This window comes from Macrobrachium rosenbergii, chromosome 14, assembly GCF_040412425.1.
Source record: "Macrobrachium rosenbergii isolate ZJJX-2024 chromosome 14, ASM4041242v1, whole genome shotgun sequence".
Taxonomy (NCBI): domain Eukaryota; kingdom Metazoa; phylum Arthropoda; class Malacostraca; order Decapoda; family Palaemonidae; genus Macrobrachium; species Macrobrachium rosenbergii.
The window spans coordinates 7,812,833-7,837,861 of record NC_089754.1 but is presented as its reverse complement, the minus strand read 5'-3'; the positions used below and the strand labels follow the sequence as shown (position 1 = coordinate 7,837,861).

Below are 25,029 nucleotides of genomic sequence, written 5' to 3'. Positions count from 1 at the left end.
TGATGTTTCTTTTATTATTGATGTTATCACCACTTTGTTGCACATCTTAGTGTTTAGTTGTCTGGTGTGAGTGGCTTAAAAGAATCCTGTGAAGGCTTTTTTAACAAAACATACTTAACTGCCCATTTACTTCTCTCAGTATACTCATTTGAACTCTTTTACTACTTAGTTTGGTGACTTTCTTCTCTCAACCACCGCTCATGGAATTCTCACCTGTTAAGCTGGCAATATATATCTTAAAGCCTTTTTTCTGAAGGTTGGTTTAACACCCCTTTCTGACTTAAGCTCTTCTGAATGAAATTTATCTGTCACTATGTATGTATAATGAACCTGACATGAACTTTTTATGTTTTAAAGAGGGTTTCTCCAGAACTACCAGATCCTTGTGACAGACGAAACTGTTACAAATCTTTTTGGGGATAGAGAGAGAATTAAGAATTAGGATTAAATGTGTTAGGCTGTTTAAAAGTTTTCTAGAACTACTAGGCCAGAAATGGCAAACCCTATGTGAAAGTTTCCTTATTAAAAAAAATTCAAGCTTGCTCAAAATATGGGAACTAGGGAGCAGCCACAGTATCTCCAAAGTTTTGCTACACATGGGAATAAGGAGAAATCTTTAAATCCCTCATCTACAGGACAGAAAGCTACAGTTTGTTAAATTGCTGTAGTATGCAACTGTCCTCATGTGATGCAAGTTCATGATTGGTCAAATCATGAGGCCAAGGTGATGCCACAGTAGGGGTCCAAAGTTTTACAGAGGAATGTATGGAGAAATTCTTCAATCATATTCATGCAACTACAGTAAGGTATTTTGGCCCATGGTTCTGGCTCCTTGCTCTAACCCTTTAACTCTCTTCGGGTTTAGGCTAGGTAAGAGCCTGTTACATTCTCCCTATTCCAATGTCTTTATTATATAATTGCATGATTATTCCCATTCTCCAACGGACGTATATGTGTATATATATATATATATATATATATATATATATATATATATATATATATATATATATATATATATATATATATATATATATATATATATACACAGGCAGTCCCCCGTTTACGACGGGTCTGGCTTACGACATTCCGAGGCTACGATGCTTTTCAGATATATTCATCAGAAATTATTTCCCAGTTTACGACGCATGTTCCAGGGTTACGACGCGTCATACGCCGATCCGACATAAGAAATGTGGCTCCAAAATGGCAGAATAATAAAAATTTTGAGTTTTTTTTTTTATGAAAAACTCAATAAAAATGCAGTTTACATTGTTTTCAATACACCCAGACCATTAAAAGTAAGGTTTTCTCAGGATTTTTTATGATTTTCGGCTTATGACGCGCGTAAGAACGGAACCCCGTCAGTAAACTGGGACTGCCTGTACATATATATATATATATATATATATATATATATATATATATATATATATATATATATATATATATATATATATTGCAATTACAGAAGCCTAGTGTTGTCTGCTACACATGTGGAGGAGCAGGACACTTCAGTTGGGAGTGTCATCAGACACATTGGCAGTCCAAAACAGTTGGTCAAGTAGTAAGAAGTGACCAGGTGAAACAGACTACAAAGAGCTGTGTGGGGAGGAGTCAAACTCCAGTGAAGACTGAAACTAAACAAGCTGAGTGTTTAGCTACCAGTGGAAATGTAACTTCAAGCAGTGAATGGCTGAGCAGTTTGGAGGTTTTTAAGCCATATATCTATGAGGGTGCACTGACAATTCCAGGAGGAAGTGTGCAGGTACCAGTCAAGGTGTTACATGATACAGGGAGCAACCATAGTGTGGTAGTCCGTGGTGCTTAACCCCAGTTGGTGAAGAATCTCACAGGAGATTCAGTTATTTTGAAGGGTATAGGAGGAGAAGAGGTAACTCCTATTTGCCGCTTACACCTGTCATGTGAATTAGTGACAGGAGATGTTGATTTTGCTGTAAAGGACTCACTGGCTGTTGAAGGTGTACAATTTCTGTTAGGGAATGAAGTTGGTAGTGTCCCATTTGTTCCTTGTCCTATAGTGACAGATAAACCATTGAGGATTAGTCCTACAGTAGATTTGGAGAAGAATAACCCCCACCTGTTTCCTAGCTGTGTGACTACTAGGAGTATGAAGAGGACTATGCCTGTAAGTGAAGAGACTGAGGATTTACCCACTCAAGAAGGATCTTTGAGCTCAGAAGAGTTGTTCCAGGGAAATGATATTTTCCCTAATGCTGACCAAGAAGAGGTTTCCCAAGAAGAAGCTGTTGCCCCTGAAGAAACTCTGAGTAGTCAAGATGTTCCTGAAGATAACAGTGAAACTACAGTAGCTGAGTTAGCAGATATTGAGAGCTCAACCGTTGAAGTTGGTCAGGTGACCAGAGAGAAGCTAATGGACCTGCAGAAGAAGGATGTATCCTTAGCTGAGTTGTTTTTCAGAGTTGTTGATCAAGAAGAGATGCAACAAACTCCTACCTGTTATTATCTGAAGGAAGGTTTGCTGATGAGGAAGCATAGACCTGCAGATATACCAGGAGATGCTGAATGGGGCAAATATCATAAAATTTTGATCCCAACATCCATTGAGGAAGCAAGTGGTAGCAGTAGCTCATGAGTCTGGACATGTGGGAATCAGGAAGACTGTGGAGAAGACCATGAAATACTTTTTCTGGCCTGGACTTCACAAAGATGTTAGCAAGTTCTGTCGGGAGTGTCATACCTGCCAGATAGCTGGAAAGCCAAATGAAACTGTTCAGAAAGCCCCCCTACAACGTATAGAAGTTAGAGGAGAACCTTTTAGCAAGGTGATTATAGGTATGGTTGGACCACTGCCGATGACGAAGGGTCATGAGTATCTGTTAACATTGATGTGTCCTGTGACAAGATATCCTGAGGCAATCCCTGTTAGGAACATATCTGCCAAGATAGTTGCTGAGAAACTAGTGGAGTTTTTCTCAAAGTTTGGGATACCAGAGATTGTACAAAGTGATAGAGGAACCAATTTTACTTCCAAACCGTTTCAGGATGTGATGGTACAAAGTGATAGAGGAACCAATTTTACTTCCAGACTGTTTCAGGATGTGATGAACTTGTTAGGAGTGAAGCAACAGTTGTCCACTTCGTATCACCCAGAGACTCAAGGAGCCTTGGAAAGGTTTCACCAGACATTGAAAAGTATGCTGACTAAGTATTGTTCTGAGTCAGGCAGAGACTGGGATGTTGGTGTACAATTGATGTTATTTGAAATTAGGAATGCTTATCAAGAAAGCATGGGTTGTTCACCTAACGAGATGATTTTTGATAGAGAAGTGAGAGGACCGTTGAAAATTCTTGCAGAAAATTGGGAAGAAAATCAAGTGGAAGTCCAAGGAGAGTATGTAAAGAACTTGATGAAAAGATTGGAAGAGATTAGAAAATTCTCTTTAGAAAATCTGAAACTAAGTCAAGAGAAAATGAAAAGCAGATATGATAAGAAGACTAAGCTAAGAAGTTTTAGTGTTGGTCAACAAGTGTTAGTGTTTTTACCTGTCAAGAGATTCCCCCTTTCCAACAAGTTTCAAGGTCCTTACAAGATAATTGAGAGGTTAAGTGATAGAACTTATGTAATTGAAACCCCAGAAAGATGAAGACGAAAAAGGAAGATACATGTAAACCTCTTAAAACCTTACTTCTCAGAAACCAAAATGGAAACTGTGTCAATAACCCAGACAACTTCAACTACAGAAGACGATGATGGATATGAATTGGGAGCTGAAAGCACGATGAATAATTCTTCAGTTTTGGAAAATGGAGGATAAACTGGAACATCTGAGTGTTGAGCAAGGTGTGAAGTGATTAGAGGCTTCACAGAACTATTTGCACATGTACCTAGGTGTACTGATCTGATCAAGCATGAGATCAAGATCCAAGAAGGTGGCAGACCATTCAAACAGAGATTTCTGGGCATGGCAGGATTCTATCGACGTTTCTGCCTGAATTTCTCAGCAGTAGTAGCCCCCTTAACAGACTTAACTAGTCCCAAAACTAAGTTTGTCTGGAGTACAAAATATCAAGAATCCTTTGAGAAGGTAAAAGCCATTTTAACTTCAAGACCAGTACTTCGGGCTCCAGACTTCAATAAGAAATTTGTGATACAAGTTGATGCCTCTGACTGTGGAATTGGAGCTGTACTACTTCAAGAAGATGAAAGTGAACTTTTGCATCCCGTATGTTTCATGTCTTCGAAATTGAAAAAGCATCATAAAGTGTATTCCATGATAGAAAAAGAAACTCTAGCCTTAATCACAGCATTGAAAAAGTTTGAAGTGTATGTGAACAGACCTAGGAATGAAGAGATTTTAGTGCTGTCTGATCACAATCCGCTCATGTTTTTACAGCGGACCAAGAATCACAACCAGAGACTCACCCATTGGTCTCTGTGCTTGCAACCCTATAATAGTAAAGTACAGCATACTTCAGGTAAGAACAACGTGGTTGCTGATTACTTATCCCGTTGTGAATCGTTGGATTCATCCCCAGGATAACCAATCTTCTGGGGGGAGGAGTCTTATGTTGTGGTTTTCATAATGCAGTAATCTCCCCGTGTGTATGTGTGAATTGTTGTATGCTGTATGATTTTGTATTCAGATGCGCATATGCCATAACAGAGTTAGCGTAGAGTTACAGTGATTAAGTACTGTATGGTTTGAGAGGATGACGATATGCATGACGTATAGAGAGAAGGGACAGGGAGCCATTGTTCGCTGTATGCTGTAGAGTTGCGATTTGCTTAGTCAGTATTCAAAACTGCTGAAGTAATGCATTCCATTGGGATGAGATCAAAACACTGTTGGGTGGAAAATTCCATTGCGTAAGTTGCCTAACATCATTCAGGAATTTTCCATGAGACGATATCTTTCCATTCTATTATAGTAACTAGAGATCCCTTTTGTTCTGAAACTATGTAATAATAAGTGTTATTATTAACTGTAATTCCACTTTTTCTCTAATTATCGTTTTTGAAGAGTGTTTTAAAATAAAGATCTCGTCTAGAACCTGTTCACACACTCGACCCCACCCGTCTGCGTATGGACAGACACCCATACAATTCTTACGAAGGGGCGTCATTCTGAGACCTATAGCTGTGTTGAGAAGAGAGAAGTGGTACTCTCTCTCTCTCTCTCCGCTCTCGGGACTTCGAATGTCCTGTTGTAACGTAATTGATATCTTGGTAGACGATGGTCACTCATAACCTTTACTGTTTAATTCCGTAGTAAATGTGTCCAAGTTATCTGAACAGTGTATTTTATTAAGGTGTGTGTAACAGCGCCTGATTAAAGACACAAAGCATTTGGTACCAAGGTATTGTAACATGATTATTGGTTTTTAGTGCACTAAAAATAATATTTACAGTGATTATATATAAAGATACTTTTTTCCCTTTTTAATATTTCTTCATGTTATATGTTTTATGCTTTATCTTTTGAAGAATTTTTTTTTATACATATATGTGGTGTGTTTGCTATTGCCTTAATTTTTGCTTTACGTTTTTTGATATTTAATTTTTTGCAGAGTATATTTCTGTCTTTTGTATCCACATTTTTATATGACTGATTTATTTGCCTTATTTTGTTTAACACTTACTTGTATTTCCTTTCAATCAAATTTTGTTACTTAACCATATAAATTTTACTTGAATAATTTTTTGATTAATTAATAAATTAATTTCTGATTTAATTTTGACTGATGATTAATTCAGTATATATATATATATATATATATATATATATATATATATATATATATATATATATATATATATATATATTTATATATATATATGCATACATAATATACATATATATATATATATATATATATATATATATATATATATATATATATATATATATATATATATATATACTGTATATATTATATGTATTTGGTCATTTTGTTGGGTGACATGACATTAACAATTCCATTAATACTCACCACTGCAAACTATCAAAACCACCATGATAGCTATCAGCGAATAATACTAAAAATCAATCAAAGTCTCATTAGCTCAGTGTTCATATTAATGTTTTTTGTTTGAATTTTTAGTTCCAGCTTAAGTGGAATAAAAAAGCAATGAAAGGAAGGAGAAAGAGGGAAAGAGAGAAGCTGGCAATTAAGTGTAAGGTATGGAAAAATGTAAACAGAGCACGAAAACCGCTCCGAAAGAAGGACCGCGCAAGAAATAAACAAAAGTCAAGCTGTTTTTTAGTTGTTCTTGAGTGTTGAATAGATCCCAAGGAGGTGGAAAAAGTGAGAGCGGTACTGTTTCTGCATTTTACGCTGTTTAAAGAGAGATCTGCCAAGTGTCACGTCAAGTGGGACCCCTACACTATTCCATTTTCACACCACTTGAACCCAATTTTGCAATTGTAGGGTTCGTAACATTAATGCCATTTGAGCTCCTCTCTGCGCTCTGGCTCGTGTTGTTGTTATTTTGATTGTTGTTAATAACAATGATATTGTTATTTTGTTGTTGTTGTTAGTATTGTTTTTGTTATTAATATTATCATTTGTTTTGTTGCTGCACGAGTGAAGCGTTATAATGGTATATTCTTTGATAAAGTGAAAAATGTAGTAGTGACGTGTCGTCTCTTTTATTTTGGTCTGGAACCACGTCCTTTTAAGGAAAATGACTTATAAATAAAAAAAAAAATCTCTTGAGTCATATATGCCCAGTAAATATAATTATTACTGAAAGCTAAAGTTGTAGATAGTCCAGAATATATTTTAGGGAAAAAACAACCATGATCTTGTTCCTATGTTCCTAAAGTATATTGAATTCAATTCCGGTTTTTATTATTTTCTTGGCCCTTTAACACAACAATTTTTGTCACTGTTCCTTGTTTATATATGCACATTTAAAGTCCCTGCATACATGCATCTTAGTTTTGTAAGTGTTATGATGGTTTATGGCACCATGAAAATAATTTCCAGCTATGCATCTCTGCTGCTGAAAAAATGACTTACGCAAGCATAATTAAGATTTTGAATGGAATCAGTAGCTTCATAGATACAGTATTTTGTTTAAGCATCTTGCTAATTAGTCAGCAACATTTCGTGTACATATATATACCGTACATACATATATACATACATACATACATACATACATATATATGTATGTATGTATGTATGTATGTATGTATGTATGTATGTATGTATGTATGTATGTATGTGTAGACTATATATTTGTGTGTGTGTATGTTTTGACAAAAATAGCAAAAGTTATGGGCTTGCAAACTCATGCCCTAAGAAATTTGCTAAATTATGCAAAGTAGAGGTGTTATTTTGCTAATGCATAATACAAGAAAGTTGAAGTTACGTTTTTATTGTCGTTGAACCCAAGGGGAGTGGGTTCTTCGTCATTTAGGGCATATACTCTTAAGGGAAGAGCGTTCTTTCACAAGACACGAGTTTTTCTTGTTGTAAGTAGGTAAGCCAAAGTGTGATCACTACTGAATTTCGAGACTTTTGGAGCATCAGTTAGGTGGGAAGGGATAGTCTGAACTTCGAAAGGAATTTCTGATTTGTGTTTTTGTTGAATGTAAAAAAAAAAAAGAAACGCTTTTTGAGATAAACTGTATATTCAGTATTTGCCGGGTAAGAAAGGTTGAAAGGTTGAAAGGTAAGTAATGTAGAGAGATGTTATAGTAAAAAGTTTAACATAGGTGAAAGGTTAAATGAAAATGGTTTTGAGGTTATATGGCTAAATAAAAAAAAAAGAGGTGCTTGAACGAAAGGGTGTTAATACGGAGGCAGGGCGAGGGGGACGTGAATAACCGAGTATCTGTGAAGTTGCGGGATGAATTTTATGGAGGGAGATGAGTCAGCTGGTCCTTTGGAAGCTTAGTTCCCAAGGGATCGATCACTCTATTCATTGATGAAAGGGTAAATGTTGTGACGTCGATTCTTTTATTTTGGTCTGGCACCCTGTCCTTTTAGGAAAAACGGGTTAGTCGTGGAAGAAAACACATTTCTTGAGTATCTTATTAACGGGGAAAACTTCATATATTTCCTGTAATTATAATACTTCGGGAAGCGCTGCAGATGTAAACAAGTAAGAATGGATCTCAGGAAAACAACCTTGACCTTGTGCCAAAATTATATTGATCTCAGTTCCTGATTTTGGGCCTTTAGCGTAATAACTCATAGCCACCGTTCCTTGGTTATGCACGCACATATAAAATCCATGCATGAATCCATCTTTATATTGAAAGTGTATTAACATAATATATGTTTTATTAATATCTCTTATTTCCTAGATTTACTCTGTTAATTCAGTGTTCCATGGACGGAATTAGATGACTGTATTACAATTTATGAACTCGACTTCATTTGGGTTTCAAATTTTCCGTAGCTCTCACAAAACTGAAATGCGTTGCAGCCAGGCCCTGCCTTTGTCTAATGATGAAATTTATGAATTTCCGAAATTTCTGTTGTTGTCATCTGCATTTCCATTGGACGTTCAAAAGATTTGTAAGCTTTGACGATATTTTTTTTATCGTCGTCCGAATGGTTAGCGTCCATTTTCAGTTTTTATAGAGCTGGCTTCTGTCCTTGTCCTTTTTTTTTTTTTTTTTTTGATAAATTTATTTTCTTTGTGAAATAACGTCTAGAACGCTTTGCTGAAACAATGTTCAGACTCCATGGAGGTCGTTGAGTGCAGAGCCTTGCATAATTTCTGCGCCGTCCATCATTAATGTCACGGCATAAATTATGGAAGCTTGATATTATATGGGCACTTTTAGGTAGTTTTCTTGTAGCTGTTAGGCCGGCGCTCAGAGTCTCAAATGGCCACCAAGATTCTAGAGATATAGAAGCTTAACCAACCAAAATAATGTTACATCACTGGATTATCATAGGACCAATTTCTTGGTATTATTTTATCGTCAGTTAAAATGTCTACTTGCACATCTGACGTGCCCCTGGTAGTTGCAAAATAGGGTTCAGAAGTTAATCGCTTGTCACAAGTACGAAAATTCACTTTACAATAAAAGAGTGGGATTAGTTGATAGACTGATTTTTCAAAATGATTATAAGTAATGGTAAGGTGTGAAGTTGTAAAAGTGTGTAACACACACAGGGGAACCAAAAATGTCATTATGCTGTGTAAATAAGCCTTAAAAATTATACTGACCATCGTCTTGTGACGTGTAAATAAACATTGAAAATTAAATTGGGGAAATCATCCTTGATTCAAGTCTTGCACACACACATATACATACATATATATATATACATACATATATATATATATATATATATATATATATATATATATATATATATAGAGAGAGAGAGAGAGAGAGAGAGAGAGAGAGAGAGAGAGAGAGAGAGAGAGAGAGAGAGGGGGGTGACAACCTTAGACTTAGAAAAAGAGAGAGAGAGAGAGAGAGAGAGAGAGAGAGAGAGAGAGAGAGAGAGAGAGAGAAGAGGGGGTGACAACCTTAGCGAATTAGAATCTGGATAATTAATATAGTTAATTTGATCATTAATCTAGAGGAAATTCCAATTATCCGAAACCAAAACTCACTGTAATGCGTATCATGGATAATGACCGAGAAATTTTGGACTTATCTCATTTCCCAGCAACTTGCATTCATCACCGGGAAGAGAAAAAATTATAGTAAAGTAAAGTAAAACCTTGGGGACTCTGCGATATGAAGTTCGCTGATTTGTAGTCAAACAATTCTAAAAGTGTGGCATGTCCTCATTACAGAATAAAAAAAAAAATTAACTTGGGCAGTGACCGCTGGAGTGTAATGACAGAACTGTAATTTAATCAATTATATTGGACTGGATACCAGATAGTACATTGATATTCTCGTGGCTGCAACCATGGTGTGCATAAACCTAGGAGTATCTGGCATCTTCCTTGCGTTCGGGATGCTCATCTGTCATCTGTTAACTAATTTCCTAAATAAAAATCTTTCCATTACTTTTTTACAATTTGCTATACCTCAAACTAGAAAACTGTTGACTGAATGTTATTAAGGTACTAAATTAAACTTGAGTATGATCCAATTAATAGAAGAAATACGATTTCTCTCCGCGTTCTATTTAATTAAGGTTTCAATTTTCGGCGTTTCTTGAAGTACGGTTTATGCAGTTCGTGAGAGCAATGATTTTTTTTTTTTTTTGTAAGTACGCTGACGCTGACATGCACCTTCAATGACGGCGTTTGAGCAGCCGATTTCCCATCCCAGTATTATTTATGTAAGAAGAGTGTTTGGATGGAGTCATTGTACAGAAGCGCCGAGGTTGTTTTACTGCACGATGACGTCATGTGAAGCGAGAGAGAAGGGTGTTCCCTATTCGTGTTTATTTGCTTACACGATGTCTTTTGGCTAGTTTTATCGGTAGTGTCGCTTTTATGCACACACTCCTTCAAGATCTTCATAAACTACATCGTATACCATCACAACATGATGATGAATAAGGGCTCAAACTGTGAAATAGCATTACGGGAAAGTTTGGCTTGAAATGGCAACACCATCCACCTGTTGCAGCTTGGTTCTATGCCCCCTCGCCCCTCGCGGAGGAATAGAGAGTAAGAAAGAAAAAAAACTTTCTTTAGGAGATTACCAATTATCCATTTAACCCATTAGTACTTACAAATAATAAGGTGGGACTTTTAAATGAGGTTTTATTTTAGTAAAAATATGAGACGCATCAGAACCTTATGTAATATTTGCAATGCGATTATGCGAGTTCGGCCAAACCCATTCGAAGGCTTGTTCTGACAAGTCTGTTCAAGATCAAGGTGACGTCATTATTCCGGCAAAGTCATGCAGTATTTACAAAGATGGGGAAAACGATCAGTCTCAGTAGAGACTGTGAGGAGAAAATCATGATCTCTTTCAAGGAATTACATCATGTGAGTTCTACGACCGTCAGTTTAAGAGAGAGAGAGAGAGAGAGAGAGAGAGAGAGAGAGAGAGAGAGAGGTCATCGCATCTGGGGGTGACGTAATCAAGGTGTTAGTCATCGCTACTCCTCCCACCGGCATACGAGAGAGAGAGAGAGAGAGAGAGAGAGAGAGAGAGAGAGAGAGAGAGAGAGAGACACAAGAGAGTATACATATAATACAGTGTATATTTTATATATATATATATATATATATATATATATATATATATATATATATATATATATATATATATATATATATATTATATATATTTGTGTTTGTGTGTTACTTACCAACTTGCAAAGATTGAATAATGCCTGTTTTAATTGATCATAGGGTCTTTCATATTTAATGTCGATGATTCCAGTGATGACTGTAAACAAATTTGGCAAACGATGACAATTCAGCTGCGAGAAACAGTTAATTAAACAATTGAACCATTACTTCTCAGGTGTTCCTAAAGGGCTCACTTATAACATTATTCATTTTCTTGTCACAGACCTGATGACTGTGTGATGGCTATCATTGTAAAATCGATTTTCATGGGTTAAGATTAATGTTCGATGCGATGTTAGTATATTATTATTACCATTAATCATAATATGCATATAACTGTATGGAAAAACCAGAAAGGTATAAATTTGTCTAACAAACTTAAAGAGTTTCGAATACTCGTTTTAAAACACTGAGTATAAAGGACCTTTGAAAACAATAAGGAAGTGAAACAATAAACCTACACTGCTTAGTTACTGAGATGCCTTGATGCCCCAAATAATTACCGGTATACCAATATGTTTTAACCCATTGCTTACTATGGCTAGGGAATCTTGACTGATGGCCGAAAAAAAAACATTCCTTGTTCATAGTGTGGGTATTCGGTATATCAATTATATATATATATATATATATATATATATATATATATATATATATATATATATATATATATATATACATATATATATATATATATATATATATATATATATATATATATATATATATATATATATATATATATATATATATATATATATATATATATATATATATATATATATATATATATATATATATATATATATATATGTTACAGGCAGCTATGAAACCTGGCATTTCACGAACTGCCTGAAATTTCAGGCAGATAGCGAAATGCACTCAGGGATATTTGATCCCCCAGGGCCTAATACTAAACACGGCGAAATACATTTGACACCCTCCTTCCCAGGGCCTAGTACTGAACACGGCGAAACGGTGTAGGTGAGTCACTGTTTCGCCGCGTTAGGTACTAGGCCCTGGGGAGAGCAAATGTCCTTAAGTGCATTTCGCTAACTTCCTGAAATTTCAGGCATTTCATGAAATGCCTGGTTTCGCTATCTGCCTGTAACATATATATATATATATATATATATATATATATATATATATATATATATATATATATATATATATATATATATATATATATATATATATATATATATATATGCGATGATATTGACTGATGAAGAGATGGAGCAATGGGTTGCTTAACAGGGTAAAAGATCTTCTTTTCTAACAAGACTTACAATCATCCATCAGCATGGTTTCAAATTATAGTCAAGTGACGTCGATAACACATTCTTTTCTCTCTCTCTCTCTCTCTCTCTCTCTCTCTCTCTCTCTCTCTCCTTTTGTATGGAGCTGAGGCTGTCAGAACATTATAATTATCCTTCTTTTTTGTAATATCATGCTCTTGTATTTGATATCGTAATATATCAGCATTATCTTTTCCCTTGTCTATAAATACTACTGAAAATGACGTCACATGATAATTATAGCAAAGTATATATCTCTGTCAGTAAAAAACCAACCTCGATATTCCCGTCAGTGTAACTAAATGAATGGCTGGCTTATTTCTCTCTTCTGAAGGCATTTCACAATTAGGTTTGAATGTACTGAATTTCCTGCTGGGTAAAATATCAGTATTTTCATGTGATTTTCATACAAAGGAAGCTAAAACTAACAAATAAACAGTAAAATGGGATTAAAACAATAAAAGAAAGAAAAATGATCCAGTAGAGAGATGCTGGGGAAAGGTCAAGGTGTGGCGGGGGAGAAAGAGGAGTTGAAAGGGAGATTTACGATTCGAAAATTGAAATAAAGTAGAAAATAAGGAGGCCGAGGCGGACCTCCTTGCCGCTTCGTAAGGGCGTTATTCCTGTTACATATGGCCCGGTTAGTACTGCTGGAGGGTTCCTGAAGACGTGGTCTTTATTTGACCAGCATATTTCTTTGAAAGGGAAAGAAAATAAAAAGGGCGTTCAGCTGCGAAGGGATCTACGGACCCGCTCATTATATTAAGAGGAGGAAGATTCCAAGTTTGATTAAGGAAATTCAGTGGTGAGGAAGCGTCTTGAATCCAGACAGACTTTTGTTTCAGCTCCTTATATGACTGAAATGATTTCACACTTCGCCTGCCAGCATGCGGAAATCTCATCCTGCCCGAGTGTTCCCTTCATCCTGTCTTCTTTAGAGATTCGTACATTAGAGATCTATTTTTAACTTGGGATTTAAGAAAAGAGGTTGGCAGAACGGTCTCTATGTTTTGGTAAACTTTTTCATATAAGGAATTAAAAAATGAGCAGATTAAATTCTCAACGGAATCATGGAGACTATTGTGAAAGTTTCGATTACTAACGGATATTATAGGCGCCATAAAAAAGTCAAAATTATTTAATGAGAGACATACACACACACACACACACACACACAGAGAGAGAGAGAGAGAGAGAGAGAGAGAGAGAGAGAGAGAGAGACTCCGAGCGGCCTCATTTTGTGCCCGGACTGACTAGAATCGTCGGGCGGAAATTACACCTAAAACAGTGATCGAAATAAAAATGCTAGTATAATCCATTTCTGCCCTTATTGTTATTATTATGGGGGTTTGGAACGTTTACATTATAGGAACGACAAAGTTATAGGCAACTTAGAGGCAGTTTTGGCAATATTCGTCGATTTTAATAATAATAATCTGGCGGTTCCTCATTCGTCGCAGACTTCTCCCCAATTCTTTCCACATTCGCCAGCTATGTAAACGCACCTTAGTGCCTCCTCCCCTAGCAAATATGTTTACTTACTATAACTTTGCATTCCCTTTTATGCCTTTTGTTCTCTGGGCGATTTGGGATTAAGCTCCTTATTTTTGTTTGTTTCTGGGAATGAAAATGGCTGCTGGTTTAAAGTATGTTTAATCATAACGATAATAGTAATGATTAATATTATTGTGGAAATCAAAATAGGGATGAGTACTTAAATTCATACCATATCTATACATTTGCTGTAGTATTTTTAAAACAGTAAAAACATGGAAATACACAGCTAAAGGATACACATAAGTACATTGGTAAAACAATGTAAATGAAAATTCCAACATTCCAAATGCTAAAACCCTATTTATAAATTATTATTACAGGGTACAGAAAAGTAATAACAATGCAGTATTTACGATACATACACACACACACACACATATATATATATATATATATATATATATATATATATATATACTGCATTGTTATATATATATATTTATACCCTGTAATACTGCATTGTTATTAACTTTTTATACCCTGTAAATAATAATTTCTAGATACATTTTGAATGTTGGAATTTTCATTTATATATATATATATATATATATATATATATATATATATATATATATACACACACACACACACATACTAACATACATACAGAAATAAGGTTTTCGCGTTTTCGAACAGTGGAATTTTCATCTACATTGTGTTTCTAATGTTATTATGTGTATCCTTTTAAGTGGAAATCTCCCTCTTCATAACGTGTTTTTTCTTTACAGTTATATATATATGTATATATATATATATATACACATATATATGTATATATATACATATATATGTATATATATACAGTATATATTACATTACACACACACACACACACACACACATATATATATATATATATATATATATATATATATATATATATATATATATATATATATATGTGTGTGTGTGTGTGTGTGTGTGTGTGTGTGCTGCCTGCCTGCCTTTCTCCATCTTAATAGAAATAGATTTAAATGAGAAGAAACCGTCGAGACGATTTTAGAAATTTATGAGTTACATTTTACTTGATTATAATTAGTTGGTCTTGTTAATTGTATCCGTGTTCTACTAATGACTGTTCCATCTCTATTTTTGCAAGTTTATAAAACCAACAGCAAGATTTTTCCAGAAAATGTTGAGTGATATATGTAATATAGAGGGTGTGAATATGCTTAAGATCTTAATGTTAAATTTCTCAAGTAAGAATGAAAAAATATATAACACGTATGTTATGTTAACGACAGGGTACTTATATTCAATTTGGATTGGAAGACAGTTAAATTTTGATGTAAATGAAATATATCAGCATATAAAAAGTAAATTTAGTTATGATAGGTATTTGATGAAAATTCTCCCTAAAGAAAAAATTAATTTATATTTTACGGATAAGTACCTCACCTGTGTATTTTAAAGTTTATGAAAAATAGATAGGAATTGTTTTGATGTGCATGATTTATTTTCATGTTTTATTTTGTAAATTTTTTGCACATAAATTACATATATAACATATGTATTTGTTTGTAAAATGTACTTGATATAATTTTTAAATAAAAGATAAAAAAAAATGACTGTTCCATCCTGGTCCACACTCAAAGAAAGGTTGGTTAGGTTATCGCCAAAATAGCCTTGCTGGCAGAAAGGATATTGGAAAAGGTAAACAGTGGACGTGCATATATCGTCAGATAGTTTAGCCTTGTTTTATTTTTTTAAAGGATTTTATTTTAAGCTTTTTATGCCGTCCAAAGTTTGAATATGCCACGCACTGCTGTCATGACAAGTTTTGGTATAGTCATAGTATAGTAAAATATCTGTTGAAATCATTGTTAATGATATCTACAGCTAACAACTCCAGGGTTATGCCAAAAATGACCCTTCAGAATTACTTAAATACTGGATAACTAAAAATTAAATATTTTACTTTCAGTGGAAAGTTGTATAATCAAACACAAGGACTGGTTATGTGAAATCTTAAATCAATAACATTTGCAAACATTTTCATGGTGGAACATAGAAATAGAAGGGTAGAAATTGCTGTTTAAATTTTAAACCAATAATCTATAACAGCCATGAAGACAAAACTTTTATTGTCTTTGAACACGAAAATCACATTAGTTCCTTTCACGAATACACGAACAGGCAGCATGACAGTGTTAGGCTTACACTAGGTAAAGAGTTCAACAATAAGTGACAACTTTCTGACCTGTAAAATGAACGAAATGATCAACACTCACTTGACTGGTCTTGGCATCCATTTCTCTAGTACTGTACTTTCTTGTAAAGACATGAAATAACCACCATTGCTCTACAAACTTTCTTTCCAACACCTAAGATCCGTAATTTTCATAATAAAATAGAATTTCTAGAATGTTTTTAAAAATGTTTTTAAAGAAGAGTGGGAAAACTTTTTTATGAACTCTGTATACGGTTTCCGGATAACAAATATAACCCTAAAGAAGGACACGAGGCCTTGCGAAAGATTTGATATATTTCAGGTTCCCTTTTACATCGAACAAAATCAACCGGTTATTAAATAAAGAGACTCACTAGGATTTCAGAACTGTCCTGCCACTAATGGTGTCTACGTGTTCTTGTGCACTAGCTATAAAATGAAATCTTTGTTAGAAGCAAGGCTACACTGTCTGATGACGTATGCACGTCCACTCTTTACCTTTTCCGGTGTCTGCTTCCAGGAGGGCCATATTGGTTTTAGCTTAATCAATCTTTCGTAGAGAGAAGACCAACAAGAGCAATCAGCAGAGGCACACAAGGGTTAATGGTAATAACAAGCTCCTCAAGAAGGAACCACTTTGAAAATATTTGCAAAGTAAAAACTAACTATTATTTTAAGACCATGTTGACGGTTTCTTCTAATAAGAGTTCAAGAATTTATTTCTATGAAGTTGGAACGTTCAGACTTAGGTATAGGTAGCAGTGCCTTCCCCTCTACGTAATTTAATATTTTAATCCATGTATAATTTATTCTCTGTATAAATCTTGTAATTAATTTCTTATATCTTATTTATTGTATTTTCTAAATATGGTTTAAGTATTTTTAAAAATTTGATTGCTAATTTTACAATGTTTTTACTTATATAGATCATTTAATTGTAAATCTCCATCTTTATAACTCTATACAGTTTAGAAAATGCTACAAGCATGTGTAGCACAACGTTAAACAAAATGCTACGGATATCACATGTGTTTTTCAGTACTTACCCCAGCTACCATATCCACGTGAAACCTTTGTGCCAGATGTTATTATTATTTTTATTATTATTATTATTATTATTATTATTATTATTACTAAGATGCCAGGTTTCGTACTCCGTATCAGTAATTCCACTTTTAGTTGAGACTAATGCTGAGGAAAGGCCGCTACCACTGCACCAGGCTGAAAGTTTTTTACCGGGACTCTCCGCTTTAATCTATAAATCACGTTAGTTGCCTTTCCGACTTGTAATTGAATACAGAGGTCTGCTGCGACCATTAAGTAAAAGTGGCAGGTTTACAAACACGCTACTCCTGAGCAGAACTGGCACGATAAAATAACCTAAGTAAGAACTGAGAGCATGACAGAACAACACATGGAAAGATTAAGCGATGATGCCTGTGATTTTGTGTCATTACATACATACATACATACATACATACATACATACATACATACATACATACATACATATATATTTGTGTGTGTGTGCTGTGTGTGTGCTGAAAAGGGGATCGTTAGAAAATTGTAATACAAGTACAAACAATTAAAAGATTGAGAGAACAAAAATGATAAAATTATATCAATGAATAGAAAATAGCGAAATGGATTGTTAAGCAATTGGAAAATACAAAAAGAGAACAGCCATGAAGAGGAGGAGACATTGCTAGATCAGGTTTTTTCCTTCCCCGAATGGAAACATGACACAAAATGGTCCATTGTGACGTTTCTTCATCAAAGAATACTCTCTCTCTCTCTCTCTCTTTATATATTTAGCAGTATGCTTTAACATGAACTTCCTCTTTGCATCCAATGTGGAGACACCTGTTCTTCGTGAATATAATGCATATTCCTTTGTACTGCCAAGCTTTGAAGTTTACTTCCAGCTTCATTCTTGCATAAATTTTTCCTTCTCTAATAGGAAGGTTTAATGGTTTCTTTGGGCCAAATCATAGTGTTACTTCTTTCTTAAGATTTAATTTTAGCAATGATTATATGGTTACCTTTTATCGTAACGGTTATTGCCTCTAAGGAAGAACTATAACCTTAATACCTTATACCTTGACTGAGGTGCAAAATAAAACTTCTGTAAGCCAGGTACACTTAGATCAAGCCTCCACTTCATCTTTGCTTAAAGGTTAAAGGTTTATCTTTCAAATAGAGATTTCACTCAACACACATTTGTATATGTATGTGTATTTGTGTACGTTTATACGTATGTGCGTAGCTTTACTGATTTTATTTAAATCAGCGACTATGAGGACTTGTGTGTGTGAGCATTTTTTTTATAGACACACGCTAGAGATCTTTGTTTACACATAGGCTATGTGCTATTAATTTACAGTGGCACGATCCTTGCACCTGTACGTAAAAGAATCTTATTGCTTTTTACAAGTACCACCAACTTTGTTTTTGAGAAAATATTATTATTATTAAATTATTATTATTATTATTTATTTTTTATTTCTTTCTCCCCACCCACTTCACCCTAGAGAGGTCGATGAGAGAGAAAGCTAGTCTTTTAGAATGACGTTACTAATCCGATTCTTTTTGTTCCTTCTTGCGACCACTGCAGTCATCCAAGTACCAGATGCCTATTTCACTAGCTTTGGTCAGAGGAAGCCCCGAGGGTGTTTTTGCAATGTCTCTCCATTTGTCCATCCTCTCCCGTGAGCCTAATCTGGGTCCTCTCGCTTGATAGGCGAGAGCGCTACCCATCAAAGTGTGTGTGGCCCATTTTATTATTATTTTTATCAGGTAGCTAATAAAAAATCAAATGGAACAAACAAAAGGCCACTAACCTCCAAAGGAAGCTTCTCTAGAGAAGAATTTCCGTTCGCGAAAAAAAGAGAAGTAAAGGTAAGTTAACGAAAGAAAGAATATATATATATATATATATATATATATATATATATATATATATATATATATATATATATATATATATAAAGCAATGAGAAGTAACTCTCTTTACTAATATAGTAAAAACTCCAAGCTTTTGCAGAGGAAAACACGAGCAATTTTCATGGTTTAATTGGGCTTTCCATTCATCACACCGGTTTTCGGGGCAGAAAACCAACTGGAAATTAATATCACGAATGCCGCTCATATTATTTTCACTCCAGTTCTTTTGAAGGTGGGTCAGGGATAACCCGTCTATCTGGTAAGGCGGAGAATGTTTTTTACTGCCCTAAGTATCTATTCAAAATGAGATAAAGCCATAGCAAGTAACAACAAGTACAAAATGCGCCGAAGTTTCTTCGGCTTAATCGAGTTTTCTGTACAGCGTATAATGCTGTATGAGCCGCGGCCCATGAAACTTTCAACCACGGCCCGGTGGCGGGCTGTCCTATAGCGTTGCCAGACGCACGATCATGGCCATCTTTAAACTTGAATTAAATGACTACTGAGGCGAGAGGGCTGAAATTTGGTATGTTTGATAACTGGAGGGTGGATGACCAACGTACCAATTTGCAGCCCTCTAGCCTCAGTAGTTTTTAAGATCTGAGGGCGGACAGAAAAAGTGCGGACGGACAGACAAGGCCATCTCGATAGTTTTCTTTTACAGGAAACTAAAAAGCAGTTTTCTTTAGCGAAAATCACACCTGAGCAAAACTTAGGAAAAAAGTAAAATCGAAAAGCGGCCTCCTACTTGCACCGAGAGCAGGCCACATCCACAAACAACAAGAAAAACAACCACATGAACAACATCAACAGCAACAACGGTGGTAATGATAAGGCGTGTCGGCATTTCTTCCTCTTCTTGATTAATTGCGCGGCCCCTCTGACACCATCACCGTCGACAACATTTTCCATTATCTCTTACGATCCACTCGGCGGAAGAAACGACGTCTTCCTAGCTTTCATCGGAGACAGAGGGAGAGAGAATAACTGCAGGTCCATTGTTTGGAATCCCGGATGCCAATTCAGGCATCTGCTACAAGCACTGAGAGGAAACAGAAACTTGCTACGTAACTGCAGTGTGGTGTAGAAAGGTATTGTTGGGGTTGAACTTTACTCCTCCACCTGCATCGTACAGGCTTGGTGGTCTGAGGGGGTCGTACCTTCCTCATCAACAAACCCACGCTCCTTTCATCACTGTCGACACCGTCATCATCATCATCATCATCATCATCATCGCGGTACCAACAGTGATTGGGAGGGAAATATAAAAAGAATAACAGAATTAATAAAGTAAACCTGAGGGTAACCGAATGCAGAAATAAACCTACACTGTGATCCGCAAAAGTGAATTGCCAACAGAAAGAACGGTGAAATGCAGAAATATCAGAAATTAGATTTATACGATTGGACAAAAATACTAAGCTGATAAAGAGAATAAAGGTAGAGATATAAAAAACAATTAGAATCCACACACACACACACACACACACACACACACACACACACACACGCGCGCACACACAGAACCTACACCTAGTATTTCATCTTTCCCTGTGGTTTTATATATACATACATGTATATATAATATGTGTGTGTATTTGTATGTATATATGTATGCGTGATTAGCCACAGGAAATGTTGAAAAGGAACAACAGAGTGCCAAGTATTTGGGATATTTAAGCACACACACACACACAAACACACATACACACACACATATATATATATATGTACATACATACATGCATACAAAATACACACATATGTATGTGTGTGCGTTTTGGTCTTTGTGCTGACGTTCTGAGTGAAGTTTTCTTCTCCAGTGATTCGACTTCCTTTAGAATGTAGATTTTCCAAGGTCATTTGTAGCACAGTTAATTAAAATGTCTGAAACTTGCAAAGCCTCGAGTATTGTCTAACGCAGTCGTTTGTCTATCTTTTAATTTTTTGGCAGTGAATGTAAAAACATATTTGCATCCATACATACGAACTTACATAATATCTTCAATAATTTTGTAACTCAAATCACACTTAACCCTCAATGATCATTTGAAAATCTTTTTCCATTATTTATTAAAATGGGCAACTCAGGACAAGATGACAAAAAGGAATTCTTATATGAAATATAATAATGTCACTCAAAATTACATAGAAAAACACACTATAAAAAATTCTCGTTAAGGAAAAGATTTCTAATTTGGCCTCAAGCGATTTAAGATGTTTTGAGAACTGAAGTCGAAGGTATCGGTTGTAATTTATTTAATAATATAACCTTTCACAACAGCAAGGGAAAGAAGGCGCTATGCGTGAGTAGATGTTTTTGTGTGAGAGAGAGAGAGAGAGAGAGAGAGAGAGAGAGAGAGAGAGAGAGAAAGAGAGATGGGGGCGGGGGGGAGGGAGAGTTGTGAGGGAGTATCATCATCATTAAACTTTACTTCCTCTCATTTACTGCACTTCACCTCCACAGCTTCTTCACGTTCCGAGCTGAGGTTTGAGTCTTATCTGTTTCCTGCCTCTCCAGATGTCTATCGTTCTACGACCTCTTCTTAATCACGCTCGAATGAACCTTAATCATTATTTCGGTAATGAGAGGTCCTTCTTCATTACCCATGGCCACCCATATCTAATGCCCTTGGTCACAAGACTGTTTCCCACGTCTTAATTGAACCTCCATCCCCGTTTCTCTCTCTCTCTCTCTCTCTCTCTCTCTCTCTCTATGGATATATTTATTTGTTTATTTATTTATTTATTGCATGAACGCACACAATCCAAGCGTACAAGCAGTCATGTTCAACATCTAATCATTATTTTCATTTATTACTCTGTCGCTTCAAATTTAGTGAAGCTCAAAAGACGCGCCGTGTTTGCCTGTCTGTAGAGCATTGGAGTGTCCCTCCGTAGGTGCTGCAGGTAGGCAGCAGCGGCAGCGGCAGCAGCAGCAGCGGGCTGTGTTCTCCGCGGCGGTGTTGTTGGTGTGTGGCTCTGGCGAGAGCACCAGTGTGAGAGTTTGGCCCGCGCCGGCATGGTCTCGAGGCACGGGGGGGAAACCTTTGCCTGGAAACAACTTTTCTTATATTGTTTGTCTTATGCTGCTTCCTCTCACCTCCTTCCTCTCCTCATCCTCCTCCTCCTGTTCCTCTACCCCTACCCGCCCCTACCCCCTCTCCCTACATCCGTAGGGGTCCCCCAGGGTCTGGAGACCATTCCGTCCAGTTGAAGTGCCGGTGTTTGTGTGTGTCCCGTGAGTGTGCGTGAGTGATAATTACTCTATGCTTGATTAATCATGGTTTCGCAGTCGACTATTTCACGACAGTCTTGTGTGTCAGTGGTCCTTCATTTTCTGTGAAATTTGCTTTGGTTTTCGATTTGACGCAAATGTGCTTTTTTAAATAAACTAACGTCATTCAAGGTCATGGACAGGTTGCATTTGATTCTCCTATGCTGATTTGATTCGAAGAAAAAATGGAAGGCGAGAACCTTGTCTAACGTGGCAGGCTCTGAAACGCGATACAAGTTTTGATGTCACGCCTGAAATCTTGATCCTCTGCACGGGAAAGACCGACTCTCTTTTTTGTAAGTACAGCCGTTTAATGAGAGTTGTCGAATTTTTTCAAATATGTACTCGGACAGTCATAGGTAACCGTGCCTTATTTTTAACCGATATTTTGTAAGATTAGAATATGAGCCGTAAATTGTTTTTTATATATAAAAGGACAAATATTTTTATAATATTCCTTTCATTCTGAGTGCATAGTCAAATTTAGCAAGGAATGTGTTAAAACCAGTTCAGTCTGTCTTTAATCATTATTCTTTGTATAACAACAAAAGCTGCCCATTTCCAGAGAATGGGTTCTCATATCCACGTTAATAGTTTACAATTATTTTTTAAAGATGACTATAAAAAAAAATAACTGACAGTCATGCACTCATACTGTAGATGTGAAGAAAAGAACTCAGAGGGGAAAAAATGCGTTGTTGGTAGCAGCCAACCAATTTTGCGTCTCTTATACGAAGTACCAAAGCAAGAGAGAGAGAGAGAGAGAGAGAGAGAGAGAGAGAGAGAGAGAGAGAGAGAGAGAGAGAGAGAGAGAGGAAGGAAAAATCTCTCGGCAGACAACCATACTCTTAACCGTGGATACAAAGATGCAGTCCATGTACATCAAGAACTCGCAACAGCTCTTTAAATCCTTTGTTGCCTCATGGACCCATACAGAAGCCTTACATTAGCAAATTGAACCCCATACTGTATATTTACTGCATCCATCGCCTGTCTTAAATTCAGAAGTACTCTTGGTGCCCTCTCATTAACTTGCCTCCTGCCAATCAAGGATTTTCTTGTTTCGCCTTTCCTTTCTCTGTGCAAAACACCAATTGTATGGTCATATCCTCATATATTACATTATCTTCCTGCATGACCAAACCACTGCAGTATATCGGGCCATACCTGAGCATGCGATTGTATTTTTTTGACATTTTTTCAATTTGTAGGTAGCTCTTTTCCGTCCGTTTTCAAATTAACATGCACGTTCCACCAACATTCATACCCTTGAAGAACACTCAGTTTAATCATCCCTTCATTCATTGTTCTTTCTTCTGGTCTAGACTTTATTGCTTCGTTATCCCATTCAGATTTTCCTCTTCTGTAGTACTATGATGTTTGTAACTATCTTTGTTTCCACAACTGTCAGCGTTTATTCATCGATATTCAAATTCATCGTAACATCGTATCTTTGCTCTCATAAGTATTCTTCTGACAACTTTCCAGTGCAGAATTCTTCTATTAGTGCTCCCAGACTCTTTCAGTAGTCTCTGAAGCTCGCTTTCACTAACACCAGCTGTATTATCTGCTAGTATCCGCTGTTCATTTTTCTTCACTATTCTGTCAACCGACTTTCTGTTTATGACTTTGCTCTATCCAAGTAAACTTTGGTTTATCTAAGAGCTTGATAACTTTTATGGTGCTACAGCAACTGTCTCCTCGTCATTCCTAGTAGTAAGTTCTTTGGGTTTATTGCTTACGTACAGTTTTCCTCATGTTTATTGAAGACCTTCATCGCATAATAATTTTAATGATGATTCTGTTCCCCACATTTCTCTTTTCCCTTCCCAGCCCTCTTCTCTTGTTTGCACTTTCACATTCTCGCCCTATACATTCTATGTGGTGAAGGCTATTGCCTGTTTGTCTCCTCTCCCACAACATATCTGTATGGTGAAGGTTATTGCGTATTTGTCTCCTCTCCCACAACATGCTTGTATGGTGAAGGTTATTGCCTATTTGTCTCCTCTCCCACAAGATATCTATGTTGTGAAGGTTATTGCATATTTGTCTCCTCTCCCACAAGATATCTACATGGTGAAGGCTATTGCTTATTTGTCTTCTCCCACAACATATATATATATATATATATATATATATATATATATATATATATATATATTATATATATATATATATATATATATATATATATATATATATATATATATATATTATATATATATATACATACATATATACATACATACATACATACATACATACATACATACATACATACATACATACATACTCTCTTATAGTGCGGGGTGTCGTGCAAAAGCGTCAGTGAATGAGATATGTTTAATGCCCATGATTTGCAAATACTGGAATATATCGAGTCACCTTGTCGAATTAAAAAAAAAATAATAATTCGGAGACGATTTCGAGGCGATTTCGGAAAAGTAAGTATCAGTTAAAGTAAGAATAAATGAAAAGAGATATTATGAAACTAGAAATGATAACGTGTTTATCGTTGTCAAACTGCCGTTGGATGCACATTACTGCACGAAGT

General features: G+C 35.8%; 1 protein-coding gene and 1 long non-coding RNA gene across 6 annotated transcripts in view; one reads left to right on the top strand and one right to left on the bottom strand.

The window, feature by feature from the left end:
* LOC136845709 (uncharacterized) overlaps positions 1 to 25,029 on the bottom strand; it is a 257,178-nt gene that overhangs the window by 55,480 nt on the left and 176,669 nt on the right. The window lies entirely within an intron of this gene.
* The window catches only part of LOC136845708 (uncharacterized), a 191,271-nt gene that overhangs the window by 29,791 nt on the left and 136,451 nt on the right, over positions 1 to 25,029 (top strand). Inside the window, exon 1 of one of the 5 annotated variants that reach the window (XM_067115879.1) lies at positions 22,088 to 22,771. The exons of 3 other annotated variants lie outside the window; for them this stretch is intronic. The gene's annotated coding sequence lies outside the window, so the exon portion shown is untranslated. Of the gene's footprint in view, positions 1 to 22,087; positions 22,772 to 25,029 lie in introns of those variants that run through there. One more of the 5 variants, XM_067115876.1, reaches the window with a different exon arrangement.